Source organism: Agrilus planipennis, unplaced genomic scaffold (genome assembly GCF_000699045.2).
Source record: "Agrilus planipennis isolate EAB-ADULT unplaced genomic scaffold, Apla_2.0 scaffold45, whole genome shotgun sequence".
Lineage (NCBI taxonomy): Eukaryota > Metazoa > Arthropoda > Insecta > Coleoptera > Buprestidae > Agrilus > Agrilus planipennis.
Genome location: NW_020438890.1, coordinates 252,518 through 273,304, shown reverse-complemented (window position 1 = coordinate 273,304; position 20,787 = coordinate 252,518). Strand labels below are relative to the sequence as shown.

The following is a 20,787-nucleotide window of genomic DNA, read 5'->3' as shown; positions in this document are numbered from 1 at the left end:
TGTATTCGCAAGCAATATATGCGAGCATGATGGTCACATTTGTCCGGTGATAATGCACCCTCATTGTGTTTGAGTTGGCTCACTCTACTTCTATTTCATGTACCTTCTTCTTAATTTTTCCGGAATACTTGAATAAGATGTACAATAGTATAGAATGATAAACTGATGTCAATTATTAATAATTTAATTATGTACTAACGATGTAATAACAATATTATCCTTCCTTATTAATTAATTGGGGAAGCGCAGAAAATCGCAGGAAACCGTCACAAGGTGATTGAAGACAGCAAATCGTCTCACCACCCTGATTTATTCGAACCTTGTGATTTTTCTATTTGAAATGCATTCCAATCCCCTATAGTTATTAATATCGCTAGTTGACCTAACAACTCAGTAGGTAGTAGGTATTAGCTTGCAAGTTTAACTAAATAATTTAGATGGTCTGATAACAATATTCTCCGTACCCATGGTACTGTGTAGGTATACGTTTGTAATGAACAATTATAATACTTAGGTATAATTTGCAGGTACGGCTATTTCATCTTTCCTTTTCTGTATTTAGCTAAGCATTGAAAAGTGCAATTAAAGAATGGAACTGTTTCTTTTACGTACACTTTCAATATCCATCAGAATGTTGTCGTTCAATCCGAAATTTTAATTAAAAAATGCTAATCTTCTGACGTATTTATAGTTCAAGAATCGATCGTTGTAGGTGATTGGATGTGATCTGGTATTGACTGCAGCTAGACGCACTCATTCAAGTTTGGGCGAGTACAACTAGTTTAATATTTCATATAGGATTTTCCTTTCCATAATTTTAGGGAAAAGAAATAAGGAGAGAAATGCATCGTGCAGGACAATTTTGTTAGAACCGGTGAAAATATTGATATTGTGCTTGTTCAGTCGAGCGCTAGCGTAAAACTGCTGTCGTGTATGATTTTCGAAAAGGACAAAAATTCAACAGCGCCACACAAGCAACGAGTAGTATGTATGTACCTTGGACATCGTAAAAAGAGCGGATTCGCATGAATGCGGCGCTCCACTAATTGCGACCGGCAAAAAGTGTCCGCTTAAATGTTTAGCAGATTATAGCTGATAGCAGTCGGTATGTTGTGGGTGACAACGTGAAATTTATGGCGCTTGGAAATGAAGGGAGTAAAACAAAAAGTGATATAAAGATAAATGGTCGACATCAGCGCCAAGCTGACGAATTCGTCTTCTCTTGGATAATTCAATTCCAGTGGAACCGCGCGACCAAACCGAGGCTGCGAGAAAAATCGACCAAACAGTGACTTTATTAAGTTTGTTATTCTACTCGTTATTTCCTCTAACCTTTCTTTTACCTCAAACTGATTTATCATCAAAAATTTTTACCTTTTACTGGATAAAAACATAGTTAACTACATATGAACTGCGTTCATTTAGTTCACATTTCACAAGGGAAAAGCAGTGAATGGCAACTTTTTAAAATTTTACGAAGTAATTATTTTTTTCATGAAACACAATGGAAATTATACTTCTAAATTTGTTGTCTCTTTCTCTAAAGCTGATTTTAAGTTTTATTTCATACGAGATATACTCTCTCCTAATGTGTTTTAATTAAATTTACATACAGGTAGACTAGATTTTACCCGCTGTTTCGCTCGCGTTGATGTCCTAAATACGTGTTAAAAATCATCGACAATCACCTAAAACTAATTTTTTTCTATCCTTCGGAAGCAGGATACCCTATGATCTTTTCTGTACCCCTGACAACGTGTCCACAAAATTTCATAATGATCAGTTGAGTAGTTAAGACGTGAAAAGTCTACAAACTTTAGTAAGGTTAGTTAGGTAAATTGTGTTTGTCAAATAAACAGCGACGTACGAGAAATTGCACGATAAAGACAATTATTATCATATAATATATATAAAAAGCAAACTTCAATGATAAAGTTCAGTAATAAATGCACTTTAAGACTTTGAGGGTTAAGTTAGTTTAGAGTAGTTTTAAAAGAATCCGCCAATTTTTTCAGATAGACGTGTTTGAAGAAGCATATTCTATACATTCACCAAATTAGGTATTGTTTCTCTTGCAACATAAAAAGAGCAAATGGCAATAAAGAAAAGTGTAATTTGATGTTTGGAGAACACTTTGCTAAGTCTATGTAGCAACTCCACGGGATGAATGATCTATCCTAAACGTATTTAGGTAAACCCCGAAATACATTCCAAGATTATCTATTCATATTAGAGTAACCTCAACTTACAATAAGCAAATTACTAGTTTCCTTTTTAATAATAACAATAATAATTTCTTTTTTCTTCTTCATCTTACGGACTTCTTGAAAGTTATGTGACGATAATCTATAGGGTTGTCCTCATTTAAAATGTAATCCTTAGTTAAACCTACGATAGATCAGACTGTAACACATAGGTAGGAACATGAAATACCCAGGACAAAATAACTTACTCAAGCAAATAAATACACAACAGAATAACTGACGTTAAAGTAACCGTCTCAAAATAGTTACATAATAACAAAATCAGACAGTTTGAGATAGTTTTAAATAAAATGGAAGAGGTACTGACAATACCGGACCAGACAAAAAAAGTAAAACAAAAATACTGATATGCAAGGGAAGAAAACAGCATAGAAAGAGCGAATATAAAGATAGGAGACGAAAAATTAGAAGAAGTGGAAGAATTTAGGTCTCTAGAAAGTCAAATAAATCAGGACGGAAGGAGTAATAGGGATATAAAGCAGAGGATAGCGCAGGATCGAGTCGCCTTCAATAAAAAGAAGTCACTTCTATGCTCACGAACGGTTAATTTAGAAATTCGGAAAATATTGTTAAAGGTGTATGTCTGGACAGCGGTGCTGTGCGGGTGCGAAACATAGACGGTGGGCGCGGAGGAAAAGAAAGGTTACAAGCGTTCGAAATGTGGTGTTACAGGCGAATGATGAGGATATCGTGGGTAGAAAAGGTTAGAAATGAAGAGCTATTAGAAAGAATAGGAGAACAGAGGACTTCACGGAAGTCGATAAGAAATAGGCGAGATAGAATGGTAGGACACCTTCTCAGGGATGAAGGTCTAGTCAGAAACATATTAGAGGCAGATACAGTAGTTAAGAGAAGTTCGCAAATCGTTAAGGATGTGAGTTTTTCTAGTTTTGGGAAAATGCGAAAATTAGCTCGGGATAGGAATGAGAGGAGGTGCGTGTCAACCAGTCTTAAGACTGATAACCTTATGATGATGATAAACAAAATCAGAAAAATCTTATCTCGCCATAACTTATCCTTATAGTCTTTGGTGACTGTGACCAAGGTCAGAGCCGGGCAAACTCGGCTCTTTTGACTCCCGAGTGCTCCTCAAGGTTAACCAAGTAACTCCTCATTCATCCTGCGAGTGCGATTGAGATGATTCTTTCCTTTTCTTATCCCTTCTATTTCGTAGGTGAGTCCCCTCTTTCGTAGCCAAACCCAATAGTTTTGCGAACGTAGTAACGAAAATTTTCGTAGGTATTATTTAAGTTGCGAGAGTGGCTTCGCTCGTCTACGGGATGAAGGGGCTTGATATGGGAGTGGAAGGGAGAAGAAAAAGACAAAACAAAATTATTCATTACTGCATACTCTCTCGTACTCACTGAAGAGTATGGAGTGACTCAAACTAACCTCATGTAGCGGCTCCTGCGAAGTTATAGTTTGCCCGGCTCTGACCAAAGTCATATACGAATTCGTCAAATGGTGTCGGACACTTAAACAAATAAAACACAAATAAACCATTTAAATTTGTTTATTTATTTGTCTAAGCGAATAAAAGGGCGTTTTTTTTACGGTAATGTAGCTCAAGAGTTCAATTACAATTGGTATTGTGGTAGGTTGTCTATACATGCCTAAATTGAAATGAATACAGCAACGGGTGCCGAATTGTGTGCCGAATTGTATGCCAAAATGCTTAATGGGACCTCATTACATATTTTATATTTTCATATAAATGTATAAAACGTTACCCATTTAATTCTACTCATATAGGGTTCATTAATCCTTAAATAAGTGGATAGTATATAACTTAGAGACTATTTAATGAGTTATTATTAAAAAAGATCAACCGTATTGTTCACGATTCCTAATATTATAGATGAAGATTCCTCTCTTTTTTGTTTTAATGAATAATGTGGTGTACATTGGCAAATATTGGCTTCATAAGTTATATTTTATGTGGAAAGAATAAGTAAATTACATTTGAAGAAATGACGTTATCAGCTTTAAACGATGAGTTTTCGGTCGGTAGTTTTATGAAAAGAGGTTTCAGAATAAAGTACCTTCACTTCCGATACTTCCTTACAATTTTGCGAATGATTTCCTGGAACATAAGTACGCTGACAAAATGGATTCGTTGCTGACGGTGAAAGAAAACAGCAATGTCATCTTGAGCAATTTATTGATGTTGTTGTGAAGTTCGCTTTACAAGTCAACTTTAGCGAATATGTGGCACATCATAATCAAAGTACGATATAATCGTTTTTTTTTATATTCAGTGAAATACATAATAGGTACGTAGGAGTCTTAATATAACCCAAGAAACAACGCCTTGAAGTTTTGCTGTGATTTAATAAGCATCTTCTACACATATAGTCGACTTCTTCATTTTTCAGACAACCAATATAATTATTAAATTGTATTATCTTTTTGAAGGACCTTATTTGCCTTATTTGACTGTTAAGCTCTCCTCAAAGGTATACGCGTAAGAAGTGAAACATCATTTGACAAAACAAAAACTTTATTGTAATACTTTTATTTTACTTACTAAATGAGAAAGAGATTGCATTTTGTTTTTAGTAGAATCTCTCGTTTAAGAAAACGATAAAACAGTAATCATTTTCTTAAAATTCAATTGCCGATTTTTCTATATTACTACTTGGGTAGTCCTTTATCGATGGTTAATACTTTATATATTACGCAATTTCTCTTTTTTGCCGGAGGCTAATACCGCTGGCCTGCCACAAAAGACGAGAAAGCGGATAAACATTTTGATAGGGTCGAGCAAACATGGTTTACAGCGGCTTGTAATAGTCCCTAAGGGCAGAGGAAATATCACTCAAACCGGATGCAGCGTCCATTTGCTACCACATTTCATAGCTATCACAAACTGAAAGTCGCTCACTTAACGATGAAGCTTTAACTGACCATACTCATTCACTTCAAGTGATGTAGGTAATTAGAATATGTTTATAGAAATAGTAATATAATGAATTCATTATGATTACTATATTTACCTCAAAGGGCAATTACTGATAATTGAGGTATTTTATAGTTCTATTAATGAATTTGTCAGCTACTAGAGAAAAGTATGTACGCAGCAATGAAGTTTACGAGAGTTTCTGAATGTCATGTTGTACAAATCGTCGATTCTTTGGTTCTCGCTGAAACACTTAAACCCATGTTAAGGACATGTTACTTAGCGCGTGGAGCGTGGATCGGCCTTACACGGCGCGTGGAGCGAGAATCGGCGTTCCACGCACCTGCCGCAGCCGTGCAAAGAAATCAATACGATGGGTCTATCTGCATCAGGCCTCGCCGAACCCTTTACACGGAGCGTAGATTGGCAATTCAAGCGCCGTATAACAGGATCCCATGTTACACAGCGCGTGCATTGTTGAATGTCAAAAAAACAGTGATTATCATATCTGGTCCGAAATTATTTACACAAGTTCAAATAATTTATTCAGTTTCCATAAACGTACCTGTAAGATTATGTTATGCATGTAGAAAGTTTAAATAATATATATCACTTTTGTATCTATCTAGGACGTTCATTCACGCTCCAGGTCGCGTGGACGTACATTCCACACGCCGGCTAATGGGTTGAGTAAAATGACCTAACATGGCGTTTATGTTCGCTTCAATATTATTTTCATACGAATAACGATAAGCAACGCACTATTTACATTAGGTCATATCAGATTGATACGTGCCGAATGTGCATCGCTCAAGCTGATTGGCTTCGTTGACTATCGCCGCATTTTAGTGTTGTGATTTGAAATATTTAGTGCGTTCTCAGACATCCAAAATTTCCAATCCTCTAAATTAAAAGAGATGTTATTTTCTGACGAAAAAATCTTTTAACCTCTGTTTTAAAGTAGAAATATACCACGTAGCTTCTTAAGTCAACTATGCTCTTGTATGTGCCGAATGAATAAAATAAACATAAAATATATTTTTGACTTTATTCTTCTTTTTATGAATCTATTATAAATATAATTCGTCATATCAAAGAATATGGGAAAGACATTAGTTGTTACTTTTTTTAAAAATTAACGATTTACTTTTAAAAGGAAAAACAAACATTTCAAGTTACTTTTAAATTTCAGCTCAAAAGCTACAGAAATTGCACATCGGCTCATGTATGCAAAAGCGGTAAGGTTGAATGTTTACACCACGGACGTATGACACCAAAGGTATCGGCTACGATACCACATAGGTCCCTGACGTTTTCGAAAGCCTCTCGACGTAATCATTAATTTCTCTGTCAGTCCTATGTTCACCTCCGTAGTAGGCATTAAAAATGTTAAATTAGAATGCCCTCGACCCCATCTTGCAAATTGCAATTAAAATCGTTTTCTGCTAAAAGCCGTGATAAACTGTTGGCGCAAAGTTTCGTATTAATCTTAATGAAATATACTAACTTGTTACCTTGTTGGATACACCTTACTAATTTTCCAGTTAACAGACTATCATAATACGTTCGATAAATGATATAAAGTATTTTATACTGCTTTCAAATAGAAGAATAGAATTTGATGGTAATATTAAAATGCCTCTGGATGAGAGCCGAGTTAGTTAAACATGCGGACAGCTGATCAGTATGATAAATAAAAAGGGCCCAATTAAGTGTAAATACCAAATAATATAATACAGTGACGACTACATAAGCATTATAAAAACCGTGTGGTATACATAAGAAGTAATTTAAGTGTCAACATTGTGTTATAATGTAAAATTAGATAAATAATAAATATAACGTGTAATTATGCGAATGATTTCCTGGAACATAAGTACGCTGACAAAATGGATTCGTTGCTGACGGTGAAAGAAAACAGCAATGTCATCGTGAGCAATTTATTGATGTTGTTGTGAAGTTCGCTTTACAAGTCAACTTTAGCGAATATGTGGCACATCATNGACAATTGTTTAGACTTCTTCGGTCATTCTCATTGTGAATGACCTAAAAGATTGACTATACAGTGGAATTCGGGTGTAACGACGATGAAGGGGCCACTGTAAATTCGTCATTATATCGGGAAGTCGTTACAGGCAAAGGTAAAGAAATACAAACGCGTATGCATACTTTTCACCATTTTTCAATTGTGAATCGATTTTTGCCTTTTTTTGATAACAGTAAATGTGCATCTAGGAGCCATACTTATTTTCTAAACACACTTGCTACTCAGAATATCACTTTGTAACTGAATCATTTTAATGTATATAATCGCTTACCTACCTACTAGTACCTGACTAACATCTATAAACAAACGATAAAGGTCACCACATTGATAAGCTGTGTGGATGTAAACAAAAGATAAGAAAATTTTGCGTTTTTTGCGCCCAACTCCGGTCGCTATATCTGCATGGGATTACTAGGGATTTATTACAAATAATTCATTAAAAACAGTCGTCATACCCGAACTAGGTGGTACATCCGAAGTTGTTCTAGTCGCATGAATTTTGTACTAAAGTATGCTTTAAATTCAAGGGACTTAGATTTAACGTGGCAATAGCAAAATGGTCGTTATAACCAAGGACATAACAAATGAAATCCGCTATATTTTATTATATTAAACATCATAAGGTCGTCTGTCCTAAGACTGGCTAGACACCCACCTCCACTCTATCCTGAGCTAATCTTCGTATTTCCCCAAAACTAGAACAACCAACATCATAAACTATTTGCGAACAGTAATCTAATCTAGGTCTACCTCTACTCCTCTTAACTCCTGCGTTTGCCTCTAATATGTCCCTGACTAGACGTTCATGTCTAAGAAGATGTCCTACCAACCTATCTCACCTATTTCTTATTGACTTCCATAGGGTCTTCTGTTCTTCTATTCTTTCCANCAAATTAGACCACTCTTGACGGACACGACATGACAATAATACAATACTCAAGTCAGTTTTTAAACACAACACCCCCAGCCACTTCTGGCCATAACTATATAAGCATAATATATGTTCCACATTTTGATGTAGGTAAATTTTACCGTTATATTTCTGACGAAGCCTTAGTAACACAAAAGGCATTAGTTAATTGTTTTTAATATAATTTTGTAGAAATTAACATGCCAGAAGTTTCCACGAAGTAAGCTAGCTTGGATACAGTTAATCATATTATATTAACTGCACACATCACTACAGCTTATGCATTCAAAAAAATTAATTTCAATTTAGTCTTGTTTCTCTCCCACGACGGATTCTTTACCAGAAGCAGATGGTAGATGCATTCTGTATAAGTAACTGCTATTTATTTAGAAGTCAAAGTTAGTCAGTGGCGTTGCCTAGTTCCATAGAAAAATTCGAATTTTAAATCGCTTAAAACGTCTAATTATGCCGAGCCTATTCCAAAACAATGCTTCAAATACATAGGCATCAGGCTGCAATAAATCTAAAGACCCATATCTTTATCATCATAAGGTGGTCTGTCCTAAGACTGGTTAGACACGCACCTCCACTCTTCCCTATCCTGAGCTAATCTTCGCATTTTCCCAAAACTAGAACATCCCACATCCTTAACTATTTGCGAATAGTAATCTAATTCTAGGTCTACCTCTACTCCTCTTAACTCCTGCGTCTGCCTCTAATATGTCTCTGACTAGACGTTCATGCCTGAGAAGATGTCTTGCAAACCTATCTCACCTACTTCTTATTGACTTACATAGGGTCTTCTGTTATCCTATTCTTTCAAATACCTCTTCATTTCTAACCTTCTCTATCCACGGTACCCTCATCATTCGTCTGTAACTCCACATTTCGAACGCTTGTAGCCTTTTCTTTTCCAACCTTCTAACCTGATTGCACTTTACATGTGCTCGTGAAATTCATTTAGCATATCGTATCGTGATTTTACTAATCACTTTTACGTTTCAAAGTATTGTCGGTTAATGCAAGCTGTGACTCGCTTTAAAATCCGTTACACTCTCTAGTTTCCAAGCATTTTCGTTACTAACAGCCTTCCTTTGATTTTTGTTCCCATGCAATCCCGTTAATTTACAGCAGTTAGATTGCATTAAATTCAATCCAGGGTTAAATTCTGTCTAATGAAGTATAGAGTAGGAAGGTAGAGCAAAAAACGTGCCCAGTTTAGAGGGCGTTTCGGCTGGTATTTCTGCTTCATCTATTAATTAAATCCAGTATGAAGCGTTTAATCTTTCAACTCGGAATGCTAATGGTAGAATCTCGTTGGTACGTTAATTATGTTTTGAAGTTTGGTAAAAGGGATTCTATATTATACAGGGTGGGCATAAACATTAAGAATTCTTAATTGAAAAAGTATTAGGTATAGCTACTGAAGGAGGATTATGATTGATGCTGTGTATGGATACGGAATATTAACAATAATGACTTGTTTGGAGGATTTTTAATTTTTTGCTTCAATACCGAAACATTAAAATTGATACCCTTTGATAACATAATATTAGCATTTGTATGATCAGTATTCCGAAATACTTTACTTTGTTGCATCTTTACAATACTATGTTTTATTTTATTTTGCATACTAATTTTAATATTGTCGGAAATTTTAGGTTTTATTTTCTATTTGTATACAAATTCAGTTTTATTATTCATTTTGTTATTTAGCTAAACCTGATCTTTTTCTCACGAATGGCTCGTGTGAGCATTATTGTGAGTATTCTAGTTGTGAGCATTTAGTTGAGTAACACTGCAAACACAAAAAAAAAATATTTTGATCCTTGATTCTTGCTGAAAGCAAAACGCTTTGCAAAATTCCTGAAAGAGAAATATTTTTGCTGAAAGCAGAACGCTTTGCAAAACTCGGAATGTTAAAGCTGTGTTTTTGTTGAAAGCAGGACACTTTGCAGAACTCAGAAGTTTGTAGTTGTTTGTAAACCAAAAAAAAAAGAAATAAGTGAAATAAGGAATAACTATAACTCTGTCCTGCATTAGACGAATTTATTGCCTTGGGTTGTTGTTTACAGGAACGCAATCGATGAACGGATATGCTGGTAACATATTAATTCGAGAGCGAATTAAACCGTCAAGTTGGCCGTGTGAGCATTGCTGTTTACTTTGGTGGTTTACCATGGTGACCACCTAACAACAATATCAAGTCGGCTTCGCAATGAATCATCGATTGTGTGCGAACTTGTTCCCGGACCGAATCGTTTAATAAACATAAACAGCAGTCGAGGAGAATAAACATTATTATTTCTCAAAGTCTTTAGTTTTATTCAAATTAAATTAAAAAACGGAGATTCTAGAAAATAATAGCGAACCAGAATCTTACATATAAATATAAATTACCCTAGATTATTAAAATAGTTGTCTATCAAGTTTTGTTTAGCATTTATAGTTTCTTGGGCACCCCCATCATCAACGAAATTCCCATTTTCAATAAGTAGATTTAATTCATTACCGTCAATATCGTCAGTAGTGGCGGCAGCTCCAAATCATTCGCTGTTCTTGCAATATTTTGCAAAACAGCAGTAGAAACAATAACTGTTAATGCTGTTTGCAATCCGATTGCCAAATAATCATTCAATGGTATTTCTAGTCCTAATGTCTTAATATATAATATAGTTAAAGAACACCTTGAACTGCAGACCTAAAAAACTTCGTGAATTAATAATCATTTTAAGTGAATCTTTGGAAAATCAGAGTTGTGGCCTTCATCGACCTGCTATATCACAAAAAAAGAAAGAAAAAAAAACAAAGAAAAATCTCTTTAACTTTTTGTTAAAAAAAACATTAACAAAGGAGAGGTTTTACAAATTATTACTGCCGTCGGGTAAAGAACAGGATTTAAAGGCTGATAAATCAGCCAAAAAACTGGCCAGAATTTAAATTGTTATTATTAAATCGCTTTGGTGNCGAACCCGGCCTCCTGGTTTTACTCACCAATACTCTACCACTAAACTACGATATAAGCACGTAACAACAGCAGCACCGGTGATGAGTATGTAGGTACCTACTCAAAAAATTAATTGACTGAATTAACCCTAACGCTTGGTTAAATTTCATTAATTCTACTAGTAATAAATATGAAAATAAGTTACAAAAACTACGATAAACAATACCTCATCATCATAAGATCGTAAGTCCTAAGACTGGATTAGAGCATCCCACTTCATTAATTATTTGCGAACAGTAATCTAATTAAGGTTTACCTCTAATACTACTATTTCTGCCACTAATATGTCTCTGACTAGACCTTCATGCCTGAGAAGGTGTCCTACCAACCTATCTCGCCCATTTCTTATTGACTTCCACAGAGTCCTCTGTTCTCCTATTCTTTCTAATACCTCTTCATTTCTAACCTTCTCTATCCACGGTATCCTCATCATTCGCCTGTAAAACATTATTGGCAAACAGTGAAAAGAAAGTACTTAAACCTTTTGGCCACTCATGTAAGATGCACTTTATGTAGAGAAATTAAGCTAAACCATTTCAATAAGAATAAAGAACATTTAGCTATATAATACTAATGATAATAACGTACAAACGGGGATTTCCGAGTATAATACTTTATTTGAACACCATATTCACATCATTAATATAAAAATTAATTTTTTAATTTTGTAAAAAGCAAAAAATTAACTATGTATGTTGGAAAAACATAGAAATTAAGAAAAGCCTTTACAAAATTATTAAATCAGGATAGACTTCATCCTCACTGTTCCTCTTTGCAGTATAATTATATATTACTCACGTTAATGGGTGGTATCGTAATAGCTAATGATTTCACAAAATTGAATTAAATGCAATATATGTACATAAAACTTCGATGGCTTAGCACGCATAATACACGTCAGTGAGATAGTATAATACAGAGCCGGGCAAACTTTAACTTCGCAGGATCCGCTACACGAGGTTGGTTTGAGTCACTCCATACCCTTCTATAAGTACGAGAGAGTAAGCAGTAATGAATAATTTTGTTTTGTCTTTTTCTTCTCCCTTCCACTCCCATGTCAAGCCCCTTCATCCCGTAGGCGAGCGAAGCCACTCACGCAACTTAAATAATACCTTAATAATAATTTTCGTTACTACGTTCGCAAAACTATTGGGTTTGGCTATGGAAGAGGGGACTCATCTACGAAATGGAAGGGATAAGAAAAGGAAAGAATCATCTCACTCGCACTCGCAGGATCAATGAGGATCCACTTGGTTAACCTTGAGGATCACTCGGGATGCAAAAGATACGAGTTTGCCCGGCTCTGGTATAATATATAAATAATATACCCTTGTAGCTCCTTTTTCCGTAGACAAAACTATCTTTAGAAGCCAGACTCTGCTCTTCCTTATTTTCCCATTTAGATGCAATAGAAAGCTAAACAAAGGAGATGATTCAATGGGCCGAATATATTTACTTATTGTTGTTTGAAAAAAAATAGACAATGTCTATCGTAATTATACATTTCTCTGACTTTCTTTGTGTTTATTTTCTTCAGGTTAACAACATTTCGACGGAGACGTTTCCAAGTGACAACTAAGAAATAGTATTAGTAGATAATTAGATTTATTAAACACATATACATGTGTGTTTTGTGTCTATTATCTATTTTTTTATAAATCTTTGTCTTGTTTTTTTGTGGCGTCATCATTTTCTTTGCCTTTCTGCTTCTGTAAGTACTACTAATTCTTCATCTTTTCTCTTTTAATTTTCTTATGATATTCCGCATTGTTTCCGAGCTTCTTTTTACTAGTATTTGTTACTTCCAACTGTTTCTTTCCAATTTTGTTAATTTATATCTTTCAAATAGGTATGCATATGTTGTAGAATTTTATTGTCTACTTCACATAGCCCTGATGTACCTACAATCTGTTGCTTTTAGACTCCCAATATCTCTTCAGAACCTAATAGTCTCCTATTCATTCCTTTTTGTTTTATCTTCTTTCAAATGATCTGAAATCTCTGTATAATTTCGGGCACATTAATACTGCATTCTTTCGCATTTTTGATTTTATTAGTTCTCTTTCTAGCTCCTGTCATCCTAGATATTTTCTTCAACTTCTTTCCGTAGGTTTATTTCAGTTTCCTTTTTCAATTATAGTAGATAATATACGGGTCATCTTCTTTCTTGTAAATGCTCCATTGTCACCAAAAAAGAAGCGTCCTGGAAATTGTAAAAAAGGCTCTAAAGTAAATAAAGTACCTATAGTTCCAATTCGAAGGTAGCAGGGTTGGAAAATACTTATGATAAGAGAAACTAACAATTAAAATTTATTCTGAAATCACTAATTATAGTCAATATCAAATTGCAATTAAAAGGGATTGCAAAAATAAAATTTTTAACTCAAAGCAATGTGGGTAAAGTGGACTGCAATTTGGAAAATATGTATTTCATGTCGAAATTGCATTCGGAAAACTTTTAGAATCATTATGGCAGCATTTTGTGCAGTAAAAGTTTTGAAGGTAAGGTGAATTTTTGTGGCCAGAACTGCAGTAATCTGAAGCTGAATTCATATTCTAGCGAGTCATAAATTTTAGAGCTTTACCGTCCACTTCGGAACATATACACTGCACTAAACATCAACAAAGAGAGTGGATTAAAAAAGAGAATAAGAAAGTTTTTTCGCATAATGCTTTTAATACGTGGGAAAAATGTAATAACAACATTCATGCAGCACACGAAAATGCGAAAGTTTTGATGCAATTTTGCTTCTATTTTCAGTTTCACCGGTGCTTCGAAAATTTTATTGGAACTATCGGTACAAACAACTCGTCTGTTTCTGAAATGTCAAAAACCATTTTTGTTCTCCATTTAACGATACAATGCCTTATTTTATCGGCTAAGTTGAAAAAAATCGAACAGCGTGGTCAGGTTAGGTTAAGTTATTCAGCTATTCTCTCGACCAAGCGCAGGTTGTCGGAGTACTGAAATTTATTCCTACGATTCACCCAATCAGGTATGTTGATAAACAATTCGAAGATTTATCTATGTTACACTCTTGATCGAGTTCCATGAAAACATAAAAAAACTATATTGATTTAAAACCGAGCGGCATGGCCTAGAGGTTTAGACCATTGCTTAGCACACGGGAGGACGCCGGTTCGATTCCGGGTCCGTCTGCCTTGGTCCAAGTTTTTCTGTGGTTTCCTTGGATCACTTAGGCAAATGCTGAGGCAATAATATTCCACAGATAATCTTTCATTCTCTTCTGTCTTCATTTCGTCCGTCTCATCTTTCTCACCCATTCCCACGATTCCTGAAAGCAGGCTGAAGAGGGCCTTCCGCCTTATCTTCCGGCGTAGTCCGGAGGGACTGTCCGCCCACCAGCAATGCAATACTGGCTGGTGGGAATGAAACACCCAAAAGTTTTTTTTTAGGTCCATATGATTGGAGCAATGAAATCTACCCCGGTTATACCATATATAAAATATTGCTAGTTCTTGTAAGTGGAAGTGTCACGGAGTGAGTGAGACAACAAACGGCTACTTCTGTCTCTTTTTAGATTACTTGACCCGTTGTGCGCAATCGTCACGAGTCTGGTGGGGTAAATGATGCGCGCTTATAGGCATATTCAATTGCGCGTAATATTCGAAGTAGTTGCGAGAGAGACAGACGCATATATGTCTGCTACGTTGGGTCGTCATCATTTTCTAGACCCCTACTAGCAATATTGGAGTAGTAAGTTTATGGGTTATACTCTCGACCAGGTGCATGTTGTCGTGGTACCGAAATTTATGCCTACTATTCATCTGACCTGGTACACTAAAAAAGAACCCAGACGTTTTTCTCTAGTAGGCACTCAATGGGCTCCAAGTGATCCGGACACAGATACTATACCCGACAACTACCCCAACCAGGTCTATGCGATTGAGCAACTTTGATCTGCCCCGACCATTTGCTTAGCTGGAGTCATGTGATACAGGCCGTTAAATACCCCCCAGCCATTTGCCTGACCAGATCTACAAAACCAGAATATACCTTATTATTCCGATCGGATGTTAATCTGTAGCGCAGCACATCCAATGAAAATTCTACCAGGGTTGTTAGATCATATATTAGTGTTTAAAAGGACATCAGTTCGATTTCTAGTCTTCTTGCACTGGCCCACGTTTTCTTATGATTACATTGGATCGTGTAAACCTGTAGACAAATGCTGGGATAGTAATAATTTCGCAGTCAACCTTTTATTGTCTTCATCTTGTCCGTCTCACCCATCTCTCCTTAACCACCACCTATGCATTGCCGCATTTCATAAAGAAGGCTAAAGAAGTCCTACTGCACTTTGTATCTATCACAGTATAAATTGCTAGGGTGCATCAGCGTCAATCGGTGGGTATGAAACACAATAATGTTTAATGTTGTCTGCCGATAGCAGCAGTCGCAAACGTTGGCGGTTCTGAGATTAATTATATTGCCTGAAATCAAACGGGATTGGGTCAATTTTATCATATGGTAGATAAGAAAGGGTTCTTTTAGCTGGCACTTCACTAAGGGCTTTTCTTAATTAAAAAAGTTGTGTTTGCTAAAAAAAAATCGTCGGAGAAAGGATAAATAGACATAGTTTTTGATCAGAGGCTATAAGATCTAAAGAAAAGTTTCAAGACGAATTCTTTTTATTTAATAAAATAATTCGAAGTGGTCTGTATTATGTCGAAACTGCCAGACGTGGATCGCGATTTCGATCTTTTTGGATCTCATCAGCGCGTCGCAGACAGCTCCGACAGAACACAGACCAACTGTTACCTGCTGTCTTAACAGTGCGTTTTAGAAAATACTACAAATGGCGCAGTAAACGCCATCTGTAGCACGATGCTACATTTTAGGATTACGTATGCTCCAACAAGGTCCACTTGTGTGGATATCTACTTGCTGAAAACGAATCCCGGCGTAGCCAACCTCAACGTGATAGGCACGTTAGCTTAATCGAATAAAATAATTCGAAGCATACGTAATCCTAAAATGTAGCATCGTGCTACAGATGGCGTTTACTGCGCCATTTGTAGTATTTCCTATTTATTTATTTATAGGGCATTCTACAAATCAGGTACATAATTTTAAGTAACGTACAAGTATACAAATTACAATAAAATATTTAATTATCAAGAACATACTATAACATAAATGTCCTCGACATAGTCATAAAATATTCGGTATCCTTTTCGTATTTCATTCGTGCAAATTACAAACTTATCGGTCTTCAAATTTACAGTATTATTCAAATAACCATTTCACTGATATTACCTAACATATTATTTGATTCTGTGTCAACTACTCGAACGTTGTTGAAGTCAAAACTAGTATATGTTATGTTTTTGTTGGTTAAAATTGTTTTGTAATTTGTATACTTGTAGGTATATTACTTTAACATTCTGTCTTTCACCTGTCGAGCGTCTGATGAAGTGTCAGTAAAACACGAAACGTTGCGAAATAAAAAGATTTCGTCTTGATAGTTTTCTTTGGATCCTGTACTCTCTTATCAAAAACTATGTATCTATTTATAAAGGATCAAACCGAATTTAACAAGTTAAATATATTTGTTATGAGACAGAAGAACAATGGTCTAGGAAATAGAACCATTAAATTGTTTTTTCAATTAACCATATGTAAACTTGATCTTAAGTGCTGCTGGTCTTGGGAAAAATAGTTATTATCTGTGCAGTAGAACTATAAAAGCAGGAAAAAAAAATACAACACGCTACTGAAGTGAAACTGCTTTAAACACACAAACATCCCGGTATGAAGGAGTTAAGGAATTGGTTTAATGGTGTTTTTGCGTTGATGATTGTCGGAATAAAAGTCGGCAGAGTGAACTTAACAAATAATTACTTTATTAACGAAAACTATACTGGACTACAGAGAATTCGAGGTTGTCGTGTCGGGGTGTCAAATCACACTCTTCGAATCATACAGAAACAGAACTTTTTCTTTTTTTTTTATGTTTTCGTGGAAGAGGGGAAATCTTCAAAGAAACAGAACTTAAATGTAGGCACCTAAATAGAAATATCTACAAAAAGGGGCACAACCACTTGCCTTCGGATGACTTCCCGCTGTTACATTTATGGTCATGCCGTTCGGTGTATAACTTTAGCAAATGACAATAAATGGGTTTAAAGTAACCTAGGACATAAAGACGTCTACAGGGTGTTGAGACATGAAATATACGTTTACAGGGCGTAAACAAATGGTATTATTTGTACACTATAAATTTAAATTTTACACTATACATGCCGGAGATGCCTGTAACGAAAGTTGCATTGAAGCGCGCTCACGGCTCAAGCAATCCCCACTACGAACTCGACTACGTGGCCGAGTAGAGGAGGGACATCCGTTGCATGATTTCGTTACATAGCAACTCGCATAAAACGAACATACCCTACCGTGCGTAAAGAAGTTTCACTTCAAAAAGACTTGCTTTCGATACAACAGCCATATTCTGCTTGTTGATTAGTTGATTGTTGTAAATAGCATCCATAGAATCACAGGGCGCCTTTTCCATGCTACAGAAGCAAAAGTAGGAAAATCGCCGCCATCTTTTTCGACAATTATTTGAAATAGCTACACTATAGATATACTTCTTCTCCTCACTGAAACTATTTAATCATCATCTAAGAACGAAAGTAATTCCAACTAAACAAATACTAATTTCTGGTAGTTCAGTAATCTAATAATAATAATAATAACTCCCCTGAGTATTGTTGAAGAATGGTATTTGTCCAGCTTTTCAATTTACACTATTTGATGGCATTGTAGTAGAGGTAATAGCAATCAGGTATCCCTTATGAAAGGAGTAATGGACAAACTTTTGATGAGAGTTGGATAAGTTTGTCGGGAATTGTGTGGAAAACCTTTTTTCAAACGGGCACACGTTTGTTACCTCACGTGCGATAGCTTTTCTTATAACCCAATGGATTTCTTCCATTCTAGAAGTTTTGGATAATTCTAATTAGAAGATAATTTGACAGCATACCCCAGGTTATGGAAATTTATTCAATAATACAATATTCCCACAAATATATTTACTTGGCTTGCTTCTTCGGTCTTAGTCTTGGTCAAACTAATACATCCAGTGTTGGCCTTAGGCTTGGTGCTGTTCATGCTAATATAGCCTCAGTCTTGGTCTTGGTCTTGCGTGTTAAGTCTTGGTCTTGATCATGTAATTTGATACTTACGTTTTTTAAATAATTCTTCTAAGTATAAATCTTTCTATTTACAGACACAATAATTGTCTTAAATGCTGAAATTTTGTATCATACATGCGAGTTTGTCACGACATAAAATATATATGTTAGGAAGACTGAAAACGCTCAGTGGCCGGAAAAAACGGCCACATCGCGTTCTGGCTGCTTTCGAACGCACAGAACGCGTTTTGGCTGTTTTTAAACGCTCGCAACGCGTTCTGGTAACTGTTAAACTGCCGGAACGCATTTTGTCAATTGTTGAACGCTCACAACGCGTTCTTAATGATCGATTTCTATTATTTGCCGCTTTCTACCTGCGTAAAATGAGATTTATATTGTACTTATAAAACAAATGAATTTCAATCTATTTTTCAGTTTTTAGGAAACAATTCAATTATTGACAACTATAATTGGATACCAAAGATGGGTTCGGTTTTTCTCGCCGAATAATTTCAACAATATTAAATTTCTTATAATTGTTTTTCAGTTCTAGGAAGAAAGTTACACTGAACACTTATATTGTCGAGCATATGATATACGAATGAATGAATGAAAAAGCGAAAAGGTATTCATTAAACAAATGAATTTCGACACATTTAACTTAGTGTGGAGTACAACGCAAACTTAAATTCATGCCTTTTTTACTTTATTAGAAACGATTTAATTTTTGACAACCACAATTAAATACAAACGAGGGGTTTTTTCGAACTTTCAAGTACTTTACATAGGTATATTGCTTATTTTTACAAGAACTGTTTGAATGACATTTCGAATTACATAGTACATTTAAATTGCGACACTTGCATTTTTTATCAATGCACATTCGTTTGCACTGACAAAAAACAAAACCTTGTTTGCTTCCTGATGATTGAGTTGATGCTGATCGTAAGGAGATTTTGTCCGCTGGTACCTCACTTTCATATTCNATAAATTCCAATGCATAAATTGACACTTCTTCCAACACATAAATTAACCTTTTAGAGAACAAAATAGTACAAAATACTCTAATAAAACAAAACCAAAATTTAAAATACTAAAAATGTTTTATTCTAAATATATATTAAAGTTGTTTCAAATAGTTTAACAATAACTATAAACATAAATCCACCGAAAGTAGTAATTTTTCGTTTAATCTTGTGTATTTGGTCTACGTCTTACATGGTTGTTCTTAGTTTTAATCTTGGTCTTGGTTTTTGTCTTGGTCTTGTTAGTATAAAGGCATTTTGCTCATCAACGTTAATCCTCTTTCACTATTTACTCCAACGTTTTCTTTATTCTTATCTCTTCTATGGTCACATCTCTTCTAAGGTCATATCATCCATCAAATAAATCTTCGTCCCTCTCAGCCTTCTATTGTTTTTAACCACTTGCAGATTTTCTTCCTACTTTTCCTTTTTTCCCCATATACCTTCTCTTTAATTTTTCATACTTCCTTTCCTACCACCGTCAGTGTCATATTCTCTCTTATTGTGACCGGAGAAGAATCCCTATCTCTCCTTCATTTCTAATTATATCGGAAGCCAGTGAAATACGTTGTGGTTTCAGCGGTTTTATTCTTAGTGCTTCACTACTATATAAAATCCTAATAGTTTCAAACGTTTCGGTACAACTTTTGTCCAACAACCCTTACAGTTGCTTGTTTTATAAAAGTTGTTTGTGCCGATGCTAAAAACTTATATAACTAACGAACTGAACACTACAATACCATGAAATTTTTTATAATGATAGTACTCTTAAACTTCCCTTTAATTATGAAGTTATGCTGCAAGCAGCGCGATACAAGCGATTCACTTTTCGAATGGAACATACTCTGTGCAAGTTTAAAAATTATCCGGTCACCTAATGCAAGGAAAGTACTAGCAGTGAATTTAAGAAGTTTCAGCGAATGCTATTGCACACAGCATTACAACCAAATTTCATCTGTCTGATCGACATGCACCCTGGCAGAGCTATCGACATGCACCCTGGCTGAGCAATCGACCGTATAATAATAAGACTTTGAAGAAAGTTTAGTTACACAGTTCTAACTGTCATTGAGGGAATATTTACTGTAGTAAAAGTTGTTGGTAAACATCTAAGTTAGTACCAGCTAATGAACTTCGTTGGTGACAAACAGAACTAGTATTAAACTAACGAACAGTAACAAACTACGTTTTAATGCATAAGAGGTATACACAGTGGTGTTGTCGAGCCGGAACGCTCCGGAACGTCGTTCCGGTACTTCCTTTTTGGACAGAAACGGGTTCCGGAACTAAAGATGATTTCTGATAACGAGTATTGGCTGACGTATTGAAAAAAAAAATTAAAAAGAATTGCTGATTTTTTTTTCTAATTTTTGACGAATTTTTATATGTATTATTATAAACAAGGGTTTGAACCGAACCCGAACCGGAACAAAAACCGGAACGAACCGGCTTGTTTTTCCGAACCGGTAGTTCAGTA

The 20,787-nt window shown here is 35.4% G+C and overlaps 1 protein-coding gene across 1 annotated transcript in view; it reads left to right on the top strand.

Annotated features, from left to right (window-relative positions):
* LOC108737455 (lachesin-like) overlaps window positions 1-20,787 on the top strand; it is a gene marked incomplete at its 3' end in the record, with an annotated part of 362,784 nt that overhangs the window by 133,843 nt on the left and 208,154 nt on the right. The window lies entirely within an intron of this gene.